The 17,651-nt window shown below is 36.1% G+C and overlaps 1 pseudogene across 1 annotated transcript; it reads left to right on the top strand.

Moving 5' to 3' along the window:
• Window positions 1-1,122: 1,122 nt before the first annotated feature.
• Window positions 1,123-1,548, top strand: LOC116559702 (annotated as a pseudogene). The gene has a single exon (XR_004272578.1). The product of XR_004272578.1 is annotated as a 40S ribosomal protein S24 pseudogene (transcript).
• Window positions 1,549-17,651: the final 16,103 nt, after the last annotated feature.

Below are 17,651 nucleotides of genomic sequence, written 5' to 3'. Positions count from 1 at the left end.
CTCCTAGTTATTCAGATCTCAACTCACTCCTTCCTTTTTAGAACAACATTCCCTGATGACCGGATTGATAAGAGACACCTGGTAACTCTATCACGTCACCCTATTTTAATCCTCTGCCTTGCATCTATCACTGTATAAAATGTATTTTGTCTCTCTTTTCTTACTGAATGTAAACTCCTTGTGAGTGGGAGTTTTGTCTGTTTTGTTCCCCAGTGCACGGCTCAAATATAATGGGAAATTAGGAAATAATTTTTAATAAACTAGTGAATGATTCCCAGCCAGCAAGAGGCTGAAGAACTGCTGGGCTAAAAGTGAGGTCATCCAGACCTTGAATAAGTAAATGAAATACAATGAGGAGAGCTATTGAGGGGTGGGGGGACAAAAACAAAGACACTCAAAAATCCTTAATAGTTTAAGAATAAGAAAATAAGGTGTAAGGATTGCTTTCTAATGCCTGGCTGACTTGCAAGTAAGAGATCTGATGGGAAACTTTTGTTATAATTCTCCGAGTCTTGGATTGGAACCCTCTCTCATCTCCACAACAGATCTTGCTATAATCCTGCCTGATTTAGCAATAAACTTGAATATTAGACCACCCAGCTTCCTTGACCAAGCTCAGTTTTTGCTTCCAAGTTACTGTTCTTGTTATTATAACTTAACGTTAGGGAGGGGAGTTGTGAATCAGTCCTCTTCACCAATCTCAAATTACTAAATTTCATACATAAAATCTGTATTGCATGTTCTTAATACAGAACCTACAGAATGTTAGCACCTCAAGTAATGTCACATAAATAATTTATTCTTCTGCTTTTCTGGCAGCCCTTCTGTACCCAGAATGAAGTGTTTCAAATGTCCTGAAGAATTCAGGGTCCCCAGATGTGAACATCCTTAAGAACCAAATGCCTCATGAAAATATTAATGGCCACATATTCCATGCTATTTTAATTAGATTTTTATTGTAAAAAGTGCATGTGGTGCACAGCCACTCTGGAAAATGGTTAAACAATTTCTCATAAACTTAAACATGCTCTTTTATGTGATCCAGTAAGTCTATTCCAAGGATTTGCCCTAGAAAAATAAAATGACCACAAAGGTCTTTTCCTCTCTGGCTAAGAATAGGCAGCCATCATGAACGACACGGTAACTATCCACACTAGAAAGTTTATGACCAACCGACTGCTTCAGAGGAAACAAATGGTCATTGATGTCCTTCACCCCGGGAAGGCAACAGTGCCTAAGACAGAAATTCGGGAAAAACTAGCCAAAATGTACAAGACCACACCGGATGTCATCTTTGTATTTGGATTCAGAACTCATTTTGGTGGTGGCAAGACAACTGGCTTTGGCGTGATTTGTGATTCCCTGGATTATGCAAAGAAAAATGAACCCAAACATAGGCTTGCAAGACATGGCCTGTGTGAGAAGGAAAAGACCTCAAGAAAGCAACGAAAGGAACGCAAGAACAGAATGAAGGAAGTCAGGGGGACCGTAAAGGCCAATGTTGGCGCTGGCAAAAAGCCAACATTGGCCGTTGTGGATTTTTCATGATAAGCTTAATAAACTAAAAACTTAAAAAAAAATAAAAATGATCACAAAGAACCTGTATGCAAATGTTTATAAAAGCTCTATTTATAATTTCCTAAAACTGGATATAACCCAAATGTCCCTCAATGATGAATTGATAAACTATGTACGTCCAAGCAATGAAAACAATTTAGTAACAAAAAGGAACAAACTATAGCATAGGCAACATCTTGGTTGTATCTCAATGTCTTCATTTTATCTTGGTTGCATCATTATACTCAAAGATATAATGTTGAGTGGAAAAAGGCCAATCTCAAAATGTTGTGTCAGAACTATGGTAACAGAGAACTGACCAGGAGTTGTTGGGGGCTATGCATAGGGGTTGGGTGTGACTAGAAAGGGCTTGCAAGAGGAGGTTTTCGGGTAATTAAACTGTTCTGTAGCCTGAGTATTATGATGGTTACATAAATCTAGACATGTCAAAACTCATGAAACTATATACACAAATAATGTACTTTTCCATACCATTTTAAAAACAAAAATTGTACATACATATAAACACACAGGGGTGTGTGTGCATGGGTGTGTATGTGTGCATTGCAGAACATCTAGACAGGAGAAATCATATAAAGAAAAACACTGAGTCTCTTCCTCCACTCCTTGAAATCCAAATTCTACTTTGAATTGGTAAATGCCTCTCTCTCACTTTCTCTGTGTGTGTGTGTGTGTGTGTGTGTGTATGTGTTTGTGTGTGTTTCCTCTCTATATTCTTATCTGTATGTACACATATGTATATCTATGCACAGCTGTAGATCTAGATTTACATTTGTAAGTATGCATGTCTATAGATCTAGGCCTATAGATCCATGTAGGAATATCTGGAAATGTGTGTGTGTGTGTGTGTGTGCATGCATGCACAAATTTGGGCAACAGGAATCACACTCTATTGTTATATATATTCCCTTTTTCTTTTAACATGACCTCATGGTCATCTTCCTATATCAACAAAATCAAAAGTAATATTTTTATTTTTATAACAATTATATTCTAATGTATAAAAACATCATTTATTTAGAAGTGCCTGTTGATAAGTATTTCTTTTGTTTCCAGGTTTTCAACATTTTCTTTTATGTCTGTTTTTACTATTTTTAAGTAAGGCTACAGTAAATATTCTTGACACCCTTTTTGGCATACATGGATGAGTATTTTTGTAAAAACAATTGAAAAGAGGAATTATTGAGCAAAACTGTACATTCATTTTAAATCGTTACAGGCATTGCTAAATTTCCCTCTATATAATAAAAGAAAACTGGAGATGCAGATAAGGAGAAGCTTTATTCAAAACGCTATTGTTTAGAGGGTGGGGGACTATCATACTACAGGGAGGGCACTATTGCAATAGAGGGAGGAGGTCCTTACAGGGGAGAGAAGTGGATACCTGCAGTAGTGGAAAGAGAACTATGGTAATAGAGAGAGGAACCACAGCAATACAGGGATGGAACCATTGTGATAGCAGTAGAAGGAGGGGGACCATTTTGATACAGAGAGGGGCTACTGTAATAGAGAGAGGAGACTATTGTAACTGAGAAAGGTGACTTTTGCAATAGAGAGAGAACTCAAGGACGTTAAGATCTGCAAGCATCTCAAAGGTCTGGCAGAGAATAGCTTCTTTTTCACAGGGAGGAGAAAGCAAGGTAGTTAAGAACCAGATGTTGGGGATTGGGCTGAGCTAGTGGTATAATCTGACAGTTGATCAAGAAAGCACTTTGGGAGGCCGAGGCGGGTGGATCACGAGGTCAAGAGATCAAGACCATCCTGGTCAACATGGTGAAACCCCGTCTCTACTAAAAATACAAAAAATCAGCTGGGCATGGTGGTGCGTGCCTGTAATCCCAGCTACTCAGGAGGCTGAGGCAGGAGAATTGCCTGAACCCAGGAGGCGGAGGTTGCAGTGAGCCGAGATTGTGCCATTGCACTCCAGCCTGGGTAACAAGAGCGAAACTCCGTCTCAAAAAAAAAAAAAAAAAAAAAAGAAATGTTTTTCCCTGAAGTCAGCTGATTCTTGGGAGAGTACATCAAGGAGGGTTGTTCTACATGGTCCAATGTTCGTAGATGGATCAAAATTCAGCTGACTGGGGAAAGAGGGAAGTCTGACTTAAGTTTGGTCAGGTTAAAGTAGGGGGCACTTTGCCCAGATTGGTCAATGGGGACAAACAATTCAGCTAATCATTTGTGAGACAAAACCCAGAAAGCTGAAAGGTTGTGTCTCACCTTGTTGTGGGTAGACCCCGTGTCTTATCTAAGTGACATGGGGAAGGATGGTGCTTTGCAGTAAGCCATTAAAAGAAACAAGAGTGGCGGTAAGAGATTGCTTAACCACTGATATTTTCTAGGACCACAAAGCTGAAGTAAACTTAATCACTGTATTGATTTTCTCTTCTCAATAATTATATCTATTAAATACACCCTAGCCAATATCAATATTAAATAGATCTCTTTCTTTTCTTCCTAAGTTATATCAAGCTTCCTCTATGTGTGTTATGGCATGGCATGGACAGTTCTGCTGCAGGAACAGTGACTCAGAAATAAGAACAATAGAGTGTGCAATCCACGTGAAACTCCAACTCCTGAGGCTTCAGGAGGTCTCTCCCAATAACATGGTGTAAAAGCTACAAATGTGGGGCTCTGAGATCCTCTGACTTGGTGATTTTTTTTTTCTCTACTCAAGCTGCCTTGAGAAATTAAACCACAAGCCAAACTCCCTAAGGAATAAGGGTGGCTTGGGAATTGTCCACTCAATTGTATTCTCATTTCATGCATATCCTGTTTAATTTCTTCTCTGCTGGACCAGTAAGATAGAAATACAGGTAACTTAAGCATGGAGCTATCCTAACCACTCTTCAGAATTGAACCAGACATTGAGGTTTGACCCAGGTACTGTGAGTGTCAGACAGATTTTTTTTCTGACTTTACTATTTATACCTTTAAACTTTTGTTTTAAATTTAAAATGTTTTTTTCTATTGCTTTTCATCTTTTTTATTTTTAAAAAATTTTTTAAATGCCTTTTCTCCCCATATGTATTGCAAATATATTTCCCGCAGCTTAACTTTTGCCTTTTAAATATCATATAATTGTGTTCTAAACTTTTGATAGACAATTTTTCAAGTTCTTTTCTTCATGCTGTCTCAGTTTGAGATCATATTTATGAAAGTCTTTTCTTCCCCAATATTATAAAAATGGTCAAATATTTTCTTCTAAATACTAAATTCATATTATTACCTGATTTTTATATTTTTTAGAAATCCATTATCTTTTCTGTTGTAATTTCTAGAGTGAACCCCAAGATTATTTTACCAAATTATTTACCTTTTATTTTCCTATAGGCAGGAGCTGATGTTTTATCATAGTTTGCTATCTTAGCTTCCTTCTTATTTCCCTAGTTTGATGAAATTATTTCTAAAATAAAGTTAAAAGAAGATATTTCAGCCTGGCTTTTTAAAAAATTTGTGTTACCATTGCTACAATCAACAGCTGTTCAATCTTCCCCCAAAGGTTTCCTTGTGCTGTCACTTTGAAACAGGATATTTTCCTGACTCCTTTTCGGGACTCGCAAAAGGGGTGCCTTGTTTACTCAGCTCAGCACTCTCAACTTTTCACAGGAGGGAGCCTATGGAACCAGCTGGCTGCTTTGGCAATGGCAGGACTGAGCTCCACTCACTAGGACCTGCTGCATTCCACCCCTTGTGGGAGGGAGCACACAGGTAAGGAGGTGCAGGAGCCAGGGGAGTGGTTTTGGGTACTGGCAGGAGCAAACTCTGCAGGCCCCATGGCAGCACCTGGGGGGGTGCCTGGGTTATCATTAGGTTTGGTTACCAGTACACCCAAACTCTTATTTTGGTTTTAAATTAAATTTCCCCAAGAGCTAATTATGTTGACCATCTTTTCCTGTGCTTATTTGCCATCAGTATATCTTCTTCAGTAAAATACTTGTTACAGTATTTTGCTCATTTTCTTACTGAACTTTTTAAACTGTTGAGTGTTGAGAGTTTGTTATATTCCAGATGCAAGTCCTTTGTCATATATGTGATTTGCAAATATTTTCACTCAACATAGCCACACAACTGTTTAATTTGTCTTTTTATTCTCTTAACAAAGCCAAAGTTTTTAGTTTTGTGAGGTCCAAATTTATTAAGCTTTCCCTTTATGTATCATTGCCACTGGTGTCAAGTTTAAGGAGCTATTTACTTAGTCCTAAGTCCCAAAGATTTTTTTCCATATTTCCTTCCAAAATTTTTATAGTCTTACATTTTACATGTAAGTCTGTGTAATCCATTTTGAATTAATTTCACTGAAAGTAAGAGGCATAAATCAAGGTTTTCTTTTTTCTTCTTCTTTCTTTTTTTTTCTTGCCTATAGTTGTTCAATTGCTCTAGTACCATGTGTTAACAAGTTATTGCTTTTGCATTTTAACTGAAAATTAGTTGAGCATATTTGTGTGCTTATATTTATGGGTACTCTATTCTGTTACATTCAGTGACATCTTTATTCCTCTGCTAATACTAAATATATTAATGGTATAGTGATATAGTAAGCCTTAAAATCTAGTAGACAATTATTTTCACTGGATTCATTTAAAAATTGTTTGGGCTATTCTAGGATTTTTGCTTTTTTATATAATTTTTAGAATAGTTTGTCTATTTCTAAAAAAGTCTTTGCTGAGATTTTGATAGGAATTGAAATTAATTTGGGAGCATATTGACATCTTCACAAATGTTGAGTTTTCTATTTGGTGAACATATTATGTCTCTTTATTTTGATCTTTGATTTTTTTTTTCAGCAGCATTCAATGTTCAACATAAAAACTGGAACATATTTTGTTAGGTTGAGTTAGAGGTATTTCACTTTCTTTAAAGCAAAATAAATGTTTTTTTAAATTTTTACTTCAGTTTCTATGTGTTCACAATTAGTATGCAAAAACACAAATGATTTTTATCTGTTAATTTTTTATGCTACAACCTTACTGGATTCGTACATTAGTTCTAAAAATTATTTTGTAGATTCTTTTGAATTTTCTACATTGACAGTAAAGGCATCTGCAAATAGGCACAGTTTTATTTATACCTTTTCAGTCTTTTGTTTCTTCTTTCTTTTTTGTCTTCTTTTTTCCCCCATTGTGTTGGCTAGAATTTAGAATTTTTAATACTATTTCAAATAAGTGTGAGAAATGCAGACATGTTTGCCTTTTTTTCCATATTAAGGGGAAAGTATTGAGTTTGCCCACATTAAGTATAATATTAGCTTTAGTTTTTTACATAGGCAGGTTTCTTTTTAATCAATCAGAAGAAATTCTTTATTTCTACTTCACTAAGGATTTTTGTTATGAATAGATACTGAATTTTGTCAAATGCTACTTGGCATCAAGTGATATATCCACATGATTTTTCTTCTTTAGCCTATTGAAATGGGCAGGCTACATTGATTAATTTTTAAACATTGCCCCCATCCATTTATAATTATAATAAATCTCATTTGATCTTTACGTGAAAGTCTGTTTATACCTTGCTGGATTTGTTTTCTTAATATTTTGTAAAAATTTTTAAATTTAAGCTCATGGGAGACACTTGTCTATACCTTTTTTTCTTCTTCTTTTTTTTTTTTTTTGGCTTTTGGTATCAGAGAAATACTGGCCTCATACAATCAACTTGCCTCACAATTTTAAAACCATCCAATTATGAAATTTTTCTGACTTCGAAAACGCTATTTGAATTTTGTTAAATGAAAAATGTGTACAGTTATGCCCCATGACATGTAACATTTTGTTTTACCAGTGTTGTTTTAATTCTAACTGGCATTTGTAGAATTTTTCTAGTTTACTCCAGCAAGTTAATTTTTCTCATACCCTATCAACAACTATGTTGTGATATTATATGCAGTGCTGACCTCTTGTTCTATTTAACATCAGAGAGTTTTATTTTAGTAATAAATGAAGTACTATCCTGGAAATTTATTGCATGAAAACAAGATAAATCACTAAGCGACTGTTGTATTTTTGTTAAGCACATCTGGAAGCACGATTTTTTCACAATACCAATCGTAATAAAATATTTTAAATAATCAGGGAGGTGGCTAATTAGTCAAAGTGTATATGGGCATATGCGATGAATATAATACATTCAAGTATACTTTATATTGTGGGCACAGTACTGAACATGAAAACAGAACATCTGAATTCATGTCTTCATATACCAGCTCTCCTGCTTACTAGCTGTACTTGGGACAAATAACTAGTTTATCATACGGATATACTATAGAGATTTACATTCATCTTATATATAAGAAACTTAAATAAGATCATTTTAGGATCAATACAATGTAAATTTATTACCGTGACTACATATATTTCACTATGTCCTTACATGGCTTTGTTTATGAACTTTAGTGCAGAAATACATTTCACTGATGTTTGTGAACACAAAATGATTTTGAAATAAGATAACTCATAATGAGATTTTCAAATTTCACTTCCGCATTGGGAAGCTCAGAATACTATGGCTTGACAAACTTTGAAAGAACAATGTTTTCTGTTAAAAAAAAAAAATACACACACACACACACACACACACACACACACACACACAAAATACAGCAAATACTTTCAGCCCAGAATGTTCTAAACACTATCCTGAGTTAATTGAGCTGTCTAATTCTTCTTAGGCTCAGTTTTTTGCCTTTAAGTGTGCATTTCAATAGACACATTTTAACACAATAGATGGAAAAAGGTGTAGAAGTGATAATTTTGGAGGAATCATCTATAAAATGGTGAAGGAAACATGATAAAGATAAGCAGGAGATTAAAAAGAATGTAGCTCTCTTGACAGTACTACAATTCTACAGCCCTGAGGAGCAACCAATAAAATTAAAGGGCATACTCTAGTTCAAATGAAAGCATACCCTGTGAATAATTTATACTGCCATAACTCCAGATTGGGGAAACTCAGCTCTAGTTCCCAGTTTAGCTCAATCTCGGGGGTCCATAAAATTGTGCCAGAGTCTCATTGGACAGATTTTCATAAAAGCTAATGTACTTTCTGCTTTCAATCAGGCCAGCAACACAGAAGAGACACTTTTTTTCATACCATTTCAACCTTACAGCTTCTGGTCCTGACCATATTCTAAGAATAAAAAAAAAATGAATGGTTTTTGAACCCTAGTACCTAAGGTTTGGTTCTAGTTCTTAATGGGGAATCAAAGGAATTTTATTCTGGCATCCTATTTCTTTCTCTTCTTAAATAATGGATCCTGAAACTGAGCAACAAGTCCAAATGGTCTTAACAGCCAAGGCAATCATAAGGTAGATTCAGAAAATAATCTGTTTATGATCATTGCATAAAATGTAATATAAAAAGCTTTAGCTACATTTTTTAAAAAGAGATGAAAATTGGCAAGGCAAAGTTGAACAAAACTCGTAACACTGGGCTTTCCAGACTCATGTAATTTTATGTAATATACGTATCTCTGTGTATCTTCGTCAAGGCCGTGCAACTAGGATTTCTCAGTGGTTGTATTTTTCTTTTTTAGTCTTTGATACTCATTGATACATTATTTCAAGTAACTTGCGTCTAAATAAAAATGTCATTGAAAGTAATTTTTTTACCTCATGTATGCATGTGTTTTCGTGATGTTACAACCTCGAGTTGTTCCAATCAAGCTCTTAAATGAAGATGAGTACTTGCGTTTTATAGTATCAGACAAAACTGCAGATATTCACAAAAGTTTTGGTCATGCATAAAGATTTTCCTTGCAAAAATTATTTTTTCAGTTGTAGCAAATTAAGCATCCATATGTTCATTAAATTAATACAGATATTTTATCGTAAAGTCAAATGGAGGGAAATCAGCTTATTAACAGAAAATTATCTTTAATTTGGTCATTCAAACAACCAGTATGTTTGTGGCAACAACAAATCACCAGTCCATACAAAGTGAAGGATGATCTAGAATACTGATTCTCAAACTTTAGAATGAATCAGAACACTGTGGAGTTTCTTTAAAAAGCATTTTCTCAGGGCCAAACCCCAGAAATTCAGATTAAATGGGTCTGGAGCAAAGCCCAAAAATCTTGATTTTTGTGAATTCTTGAAATTACAGACTACACTTTGATAAATGCTGGCTGTACCTTCTTTGAGGTTCCTTTTAAGATGAATAACCTTTCTTTAAATAGTAAAACAGTGGATTTCAGGGTCAGCTCTCAGCTCTACTTTCAACCACTGCACTTTCATAGACCAAGTGTGTGTTTCCTTGCCACAGGCTGCAGTTTGAACATAGAGATGATTTTGAATTTTGAACAGGATCTCTCTAGCAATAGAGAGAGAGCATGAAAATAACTCTAAGCTATTAGCGCCTCATTGTCAGATCACCTGATCTGTCATCACATCACTTTTCTCTTGGTTAGGTCATTGCTCAGCTGTGAACGTGATTATTTTTGAAATGGTTGAAATAAAGAAAGTATGTACTACTGCTGTCTCTTTGGCAGCCTGGATTTTCTTTGAAATACTTATGCTTTATAGGCAAGGTGATGTTTAGCTTTACTGAGCAAAAGTCTTGGAATATGAGAAGTCTTGAAAACTTTTATGAGAAGTAACACAGGAGGAAACAAGTTAGTTGCATCATTACAGCTGTCAATAGCATTTTCTTTACAGAAGCTTTGTGTAACCTACTGCATATATTTTTGCTATTTAAACGGCAATCAAATACATATCTAAACATGTTGGTTGCAACTGAGAAAACAAACTCTTACCATGTGCTGTCTTTGCAACAATGTTACAGGCATGTTAAAGTCCCATGGAATATACGTAACTTCTCAGACCATTGTTATCCAGAAACCCAAAATGAAGAGTTGAGAGAGAAAAAAGAAGAGAGGGCAAGAGACAGAGACTGATTGTGCCTAAAGTTCCCAAAGGATGATCAGAGAAATAAGAGACAATGGAATTTACTAAGATTTGGTAGTACAATGACAATTTTCTTGAACATTCATAAAGTCCAAGATAAAATATTTTAAGGGTGACTAAAACTTGGTTTTATGTCAAAAGACCTGAATTTTAGTTTTTGCCACTTACTAGAGGAACAGCCTCAGGGAAGTTCCTTAACCCTGTGAACTTTAGATTTCTCAGCAAAAAAAAAAAAAAAAAAAAAAAACAATGGGAAAAATGAAGCATTCAACCCAAGGCTATTATGCAAATTAAAGAGACAATGTTAAGTGAATACACTTTGCCAAATATAAGGCACTATATAAACACAATATTATCTCAATCATCGTCATTACATTTGCTCTTTAGGTGGTATAAATAAAAAGGCAAACATTTCTTAAAATACTAAAGTCAAGAAAGTGTCTACAAAGGACATATATTTTTAAATTCAGGCAGCCCTTATTTTTCTATTTTAAATCCTTAAAGCCAAGATAATTATAATAATAATATTTATGGTCTAAAGTACAAGCATATTTTATTCAATTCACAAACATAGTGGAGACCAGATGCTGAGTATACACTAGGACTCCTTCAAAATTGAAACAAAGTGAAAGAAATCTTATACTTGGAGGGGAACTAATCCTTTTTAGATCAAAAAGATCCTATTTATAGAAAAAATCATTAAAGGTAAGGGCTTAATAATGGACAAAATGTGGCAAGAATCCTCTTCTCCCCTCTCCCTTCCCCATTCCCATTTCCAGTTGCTTAGCCATGGTTTTCTTTGTGCTGGAGCCAACACATGGTTTTTGTATCAATTTTCCTAATACAAAACCTAGATCTCATAAATGAGATGTATAGGAAGAGTTGTACCAAAATCTTCTGGGGAGTTGTTTTCAAATAATTAAGTGACTTGCACATTCTTCCCCTCCAGCCTGTCCTCACACAGATTCTGATATTCTAACATGCACAGAAAGACATATATTTCCAGAGAAATATATGTTAACATGTTATTGTCAGGTAGGAGAGTAGTCAACTTGGGGAAGGAAGGAGAGAAGAGGACAAGGGTTGAAAACTTGTTGGTTGCTGTGCTCGGTATCTGGGTGATGGGATCATTCATACCCAAAATCTCAGCTTCATGCAGTATACCCACAAGAAACATGTACCATTGAATCCAAAATAAAAGTTGGGGAAAAAATGTTCTGAAGTTATTTCCACAGACATCTTCTCCCATCTTTACTCTCACTAAGATGGGTATCACAGGTAAAAAATGCTCAACTTAGATTTCTGTGTAGTCAATAGTCTTTTTAAAATGACTCTTTTTAAAAACATAGTGTTTTTCATACAAAATATGGTAGTGTCAAGATTGTATAATTTTCCTTAAAATGAACATCTGTATTATATTAGATCTATAAACTGTCATCCAAATAGTGTGCGAAATGTGTTTTTGTAATTAGATACATAATATATAGTCATGCATTACTTAGTCATGGGATACATTCTGAGAAATGTGTAACTGGGTGATTTTGTCTGTGTGTGAACATCATGGAGCATACTTCTACACACCTAGATGGTCTAGCCTACTACACACTGAGGCAGTATGGTATAGCCTCTTGCTCTAGGCTACAAGCCTGCACAGCATGCTACTGTGTTTGATACTGTAGGACATTGTAACCCAATAGAAATATTTGTGTATTGAAACATAAAAATGGTAGAGTAAAAATGCAGCATAAAATATTAAAAAATGGTACACCTGTATAGGGCAGCTTCATTATAATCTTATGAGACCACTGGTGCATATGCTGTTTGAAATTGACTGAAACACCATTATACATCACAAGAACTGTATTTACAGTTGTGGCAAATATATTTTATCTATACAAATGAGCCTGTGCTGAACATATACATTTTCTTGTTTGTATGACAAATCCTTAACTGATGTTGGCATCAAGATTTGGCAGAGAGAAGACAGGGTAGGTGTACAAAAATAAGGACAGTCAGAGAGAAAAAGAGACATTCAGAAGATAAATAGCATCTTAAATATATCTAAGTGCAATTTTAAAAGAGGGTTGTTTGTGATTAACCTCAATGCAAGGATAAAGCGATGCCTCTATTAAGTACATATTACAATCAGAAAATTAGCTATCATCTAGAAAAGGCCAGATACTGATTGATCTTGTCTAGGGAGCAGAGATTGGTAGCAGGCTAGATAGACTCCCTCACCAGGTAGAAGAAAAAATTAACACTTTTTTTTAAAACAAGTAGTTCCCATGAATGACTCAGTTTTGTGAAGGAGTGGAAATAAATTAGAATCCTCTAAATATTGAGATTCAATTGCCATAATATGCTTAGGGGCATTGTCGTGGAATTGAGTGCCTGGAGGCAGATGAAGGATTTGACCCCCTGCCCTTATCCAGCAGTCCTCCAGCTCCAATCTAATGAACACATAGTCATAATTATTTCTCAAATCGTTTTTATCTAATTTTAAAGTGGATAATTTATACCACTTGTATAAAAGCACATTAAGTTTCATTAAAATATTCAGCATTAGTAGAACTTTGAGCAGAATATATTTCTTACAGTTTCAAAAAGTCATACATATTTATAATATTAAAACTCTTCAGTTGCTTTAATAATAGAATCTCTATCCCATAGATCTGAATACTAATTTTAATATGCTCCAGTAGTAGAAAGCTATGTGCACAAGAAAATGCATTTTCATTTTATACTTTCTAGTTTTTTTTTGCTTATTTCTTTTTTATTAGACTTTCTTTTAATTAAAATTTACTTTTCAGCAGAAATCTTTTCTCCCATGTTTTTTTTTTTTTCTTTCTGTAAGTTAAAAATACAAAAGCTTGTTGGGCCACATTCTGTTAAGGAAATCAGGAGAGGAGCACATCTTAGCCTTCCAGTGTGGTTTGCATTATTGTGACTGGCTTTCTTTTAGGTCAAGGCTTTGCCTAATAGCTCATTCATTTTTGAGAATATAATCATTTAGAGTAAATAATCATGTATGCCTATATTGCTAGCCTCTTGTGGCAACTCTGAAAAGAGAAGTGGCCAATCACCAAACTGTGAGAGACTATTTCTGGTGCATGCTGCCTTCCACAATTCAGTCATGTCAGAGAGCTTTATGAAGCAATCAATTAAATACCCATAATACAAGGACTCTAATCAAATGAAGCTGTGATACATCTATCATCTATCTGTCTATCTTCAGAATCCATATCTAAAGTGACTGACACATAGCACTCTCAAAAGCAGGCAAGCATACACGCATAATAGCTCCTGTTAGCTTCGGAAATTAGAGAGCCAACTTTCTTGTGAGGAAATATGCTCCATGGCACGGGGACTACAGCTCTTTCCTTCCTCAAGGTGCTGAACAGTCTTCAACTTCTGCCTTACATCATTACAGTTTCAATGAGAATACAGTGTGAGATTTAAAGTATTCCTCTGAAGTAATAAGTAAACTAACACAAAAATCCTGTTATTCTGATCTCCAAGGAATCCAGACACACAGAAACCTTAAACTAAGAATCCTCAGTGGCCTTGTAAAGTAGGAGTCTGGAGGATAAATCTGAATAACACTTGTCACCACATCTTAAAATAGATTTTTCTCCCAGGCTTGGTTAACATTGAGGCTCCAAGACCACAGAGGGGTCAAGCACTCCTACCTTTCAAAATGAGATGCTAAAACATCTAGATAAGCCTTGCAAAGAAGTAGGGACAACCCAGATTTGCAACACTTCTGCCTCTGTGCAATCTTTGCCAATGACTTCAGGGTATAAAAGGATTAAAGCTGGCCACTATAGGACAGTTGAAGATTAAAGAGAGGATTTCTTTAAGGGAAGTTCTAAATATGAGAGGATTTTCTCTGCTCTCATGGAGAGTAAGATAGGATACTTCAGTTTCACCCCAAAGTTTCAAGAAGACTAAATAATAGCTGTGATATGTGTGCCTTGTGGTTTGTGGTGTGCTGTGGACTGGTATCTGTCTCCTGCTCAATAAATCAAAAGGGCAAAGGGCTGTAGCTAGAGTTGTTCAGGCAGATAAATGAAAACAGGGTTGATGATGGGTCAAAGTGACCTGGTTATTAGCCTCTTTAGAACTCAATAAAAAAGGATGTCTGGATGTATATAGTAAAGACTTAGATATAAAGAAGGAATAATAAGTAACCAACTGGAACAGAAGTGTTTATCTACGTCAAATGAATTGCAGGTGGTAATTTTTCAAACTCAAGGATGTGATCATAAATTTTATGTGCCAACTTGACTGAGCTAAGGGATGCCCACATTGCTGGTAAAATTATCTTCAGGTGTATTTGTCTACTTGCATCAGTAGACTGAATAAAGGAGATCTGCTCTCACCAATGTGGCAGGCATCATCCATTCCAATGGACCCATTGAGGGCTTGAATGGAACAAAAGTCAGAGAAAGAGCAAATTATCTCTCCTCTTGACTTGCAACATTTGTTTTCTCCTGCCTTCAGGCATCAGAGTTTCTGGTTCTTGGGCTTTAGGACCCTGGGACTTATACTAGTACCTCCACTGCCCCTGCTGATGCTTTTATTCTCAGACTGAATTACACCACTGGACATCAAATCATGGGACTTCTCAGTCTTCATAATTGCATGAGCCAATTCCAATGTAGAAAATTGAAATTACAAAATTTAATTTAAATTTAAAAAATCTTATTTATCAGCCAGGCAAAGTGGCTCATGCTTGTAATCCCAGCACTTTGGGAGGCTGAGGTGGACAGATCACGAGATCATGAGACTGAGACCATCCTGGTCAACATGGTGAAACCCCATCTCTACTAAAAACACAAAACGAATTAGGTGGGTGTGCTGGCACACACCTGTAGTCCCAGTTACTCAGGAGGCTGAGGCAGGAGACTCGCTTGAACCCGAGAGGCAGAGGTTGCAGTGAGCTGAGATCACACTACTGCACTCTAACCTGGCTACAGATTGAGACTCTGTCTTAAAAATGAAAAAAAAATCTTAGTTATCTATATCTATATATAACCTTTTCGTTCTGTTTCTCTGGAGAACTCTGAATAATACAGAGTGAATCTGAAACACCCATGAATGTGCCCTATCAAAGAAAGCACAAACCTTAAGCATCTGCCATGACCAAAGGAAACCAAAACCAGATGGGTACCTGGCCAGGAATGTAAGCCCTTTTCTGTTTCCTCAACTCTCTTTCTTCTTTAACAAAGGAAATGGCATGAGCCAACAAATTGCATAAACTCTAGAGTGGGAATTGGGGTGGGAAAATGAGTCATTTTCTCCTTTTCCAGTACTCATTTCCTGCTTTAATTTGAGAAGTTTCAAGTTTTGATTATGACACAGAACTTGACAAGTGAACCCATATTATGACTAAAAGTAATCAGACTTTTAGAAATCTATGACAGACAGGAAAATCTGTGAGACCTGCTCTAGGTTTCCTCCAGAGGCTGGAGAGGAACTAGCCCTTAGTAGCATGTTCAGATGGTGGGTGTGAGAATAGAATGAACTTGCTGATTATCCTACATATGTTCTGCTTTGTCAGTGTACCAGTTTCACAGCATTTCCTCTTCTGAGCTGCCAGGGACATTATGAGGACAAAAATGATATAATGAATGTGAAAGCTCAGGTTCACTATAAAGTGTCAGGTGCCTATAAGGCACTTTTCAACACAGTTGAAGAATGAGGGCTGCTTATTAGCTAAGATCCCATTTACCGTGGGCTGTTTTAGTAACAGACATATTTGCAGGAATCCTTTGATATACAGAGTTCAAAGGAGAAAACAGCAAACATACACAATGAATACTCCCTAAATTCTAAACCAGGCTTTTTCACCCCAGGCCTGTGGAAGGGCTATGGTTTGAGTTGTGTTTTCAACTGGGTTTAAAGAAAGGCAAGCCTGCATCTCCAGTGGTTTAACAAGTGAAGGGTGGGAGTGGTCTTCTCTGATAAGGAAACATTCTATCCATTACATTATCTAGAATTGCTGGTGCAGGGTAAGTAAAAAGCAAACTGATTTTCTGAATCAGGTTTATTGCTGGTTTTAAATTTTCAATGCACAACGCAGTCTCTTATTGCCAGCACTTGGGATGGACTGCTCCCATTGCCTCTCTCTCTTCCATCTTAACAAGTCATTAGGTCAGACCACTCACTTCCTCCACTATTCAAATCCAAAAAATGAAATATTACTAGACACATCAGCCTGGGTGTGGAGACAAAATGTGTTGAACCTTTGTAAATCCATTTGCTAGATCTTTCTAGCACCTATGCTCAGCAAGTCTCCTCTTGCTCTGCCACTGCTGCCTGCATCTCTCTACATTACATCTGCATTGGTGAGTATGGTCTTCTCAGAATAGAGAAGGCCTGTCCTCAGCCAAAAGCATATAGGCAGCTGCAAATGGGTTCAGATGTCATTTGTGAGAGTCAGAAACCTTCCCTTGGCACATTTAAGTTCAATGGCATTCCAGACATGGGACCTGTGATAAAGAAAAGAGCCCAAAGAATAAAAAGACTCCTGTTTTGTAAATTTTTCACATCTGGTTGCAATATTATTACACTGTCTGTCAGCACACAAGAGAAGCATATTCATTTGCATCCAGGAGAGGTTGTAGACTTCAACTGTTCTGAGAAAGAGGAATCTGGATGATGGGAAGAACACGGGCTGTAGTGGGCATTACTATCTAAGTATGAATTCAGATATTGCCACTTACTAGCACAAGGAGATTTTGTTGGTTAATTCACTTCTCTGACCAGTTCCTTTACCTCTGGAATGGTGAGAATAATTCTTGCCCTGGAGCTGCCTGAGGAGTCAATGATACAACGTAAGAGAGATACCAAAACGACGAAGATAGGTCCTGCCACCAAAATAAGTGATGAGTGTATTTGTCTAATGAGTTGTACTCAAGATCATGCTTGCCATAGAGTAGACACTCAAAATTGGTTTGTCTCCCTGCTTCATTGGAGAATATATAGTCTATTGGACAGAATATAAAAGGATGACATTTTTAGGCAATGGTTTATGAAAAAAGCCAGTTTTTAATGGCCAAGTGAAAATTTCATGCACTTTAAAATCATCCCTTTGGTAATTGTATCGCCTAAATTAATTTCTCTTAGTTTTTTTTTTTTTTTCCAACATCTGTAAATAGGAGATAAGAACACTTT

This window comes from Sapajus apella, unplaced genomic scaffold, assembly GCF_009761245.1.
Source record: "Sapajus apella isolate SASKATOON/1434 unplaced genomic scaffold, GSC_monkey_1.0 scaffold24, whole genome shotgun sequence".
Taxonomy (NCBI): domain Eukaryota; kingdom Metazoa; phylum Chordata; class Mammalia; order Primates; family Cebidae; genus Sapajus; species Sapajus apella.
This window is presented reverse-complemented; position numbering and strand designations above follow the sequence as displayed.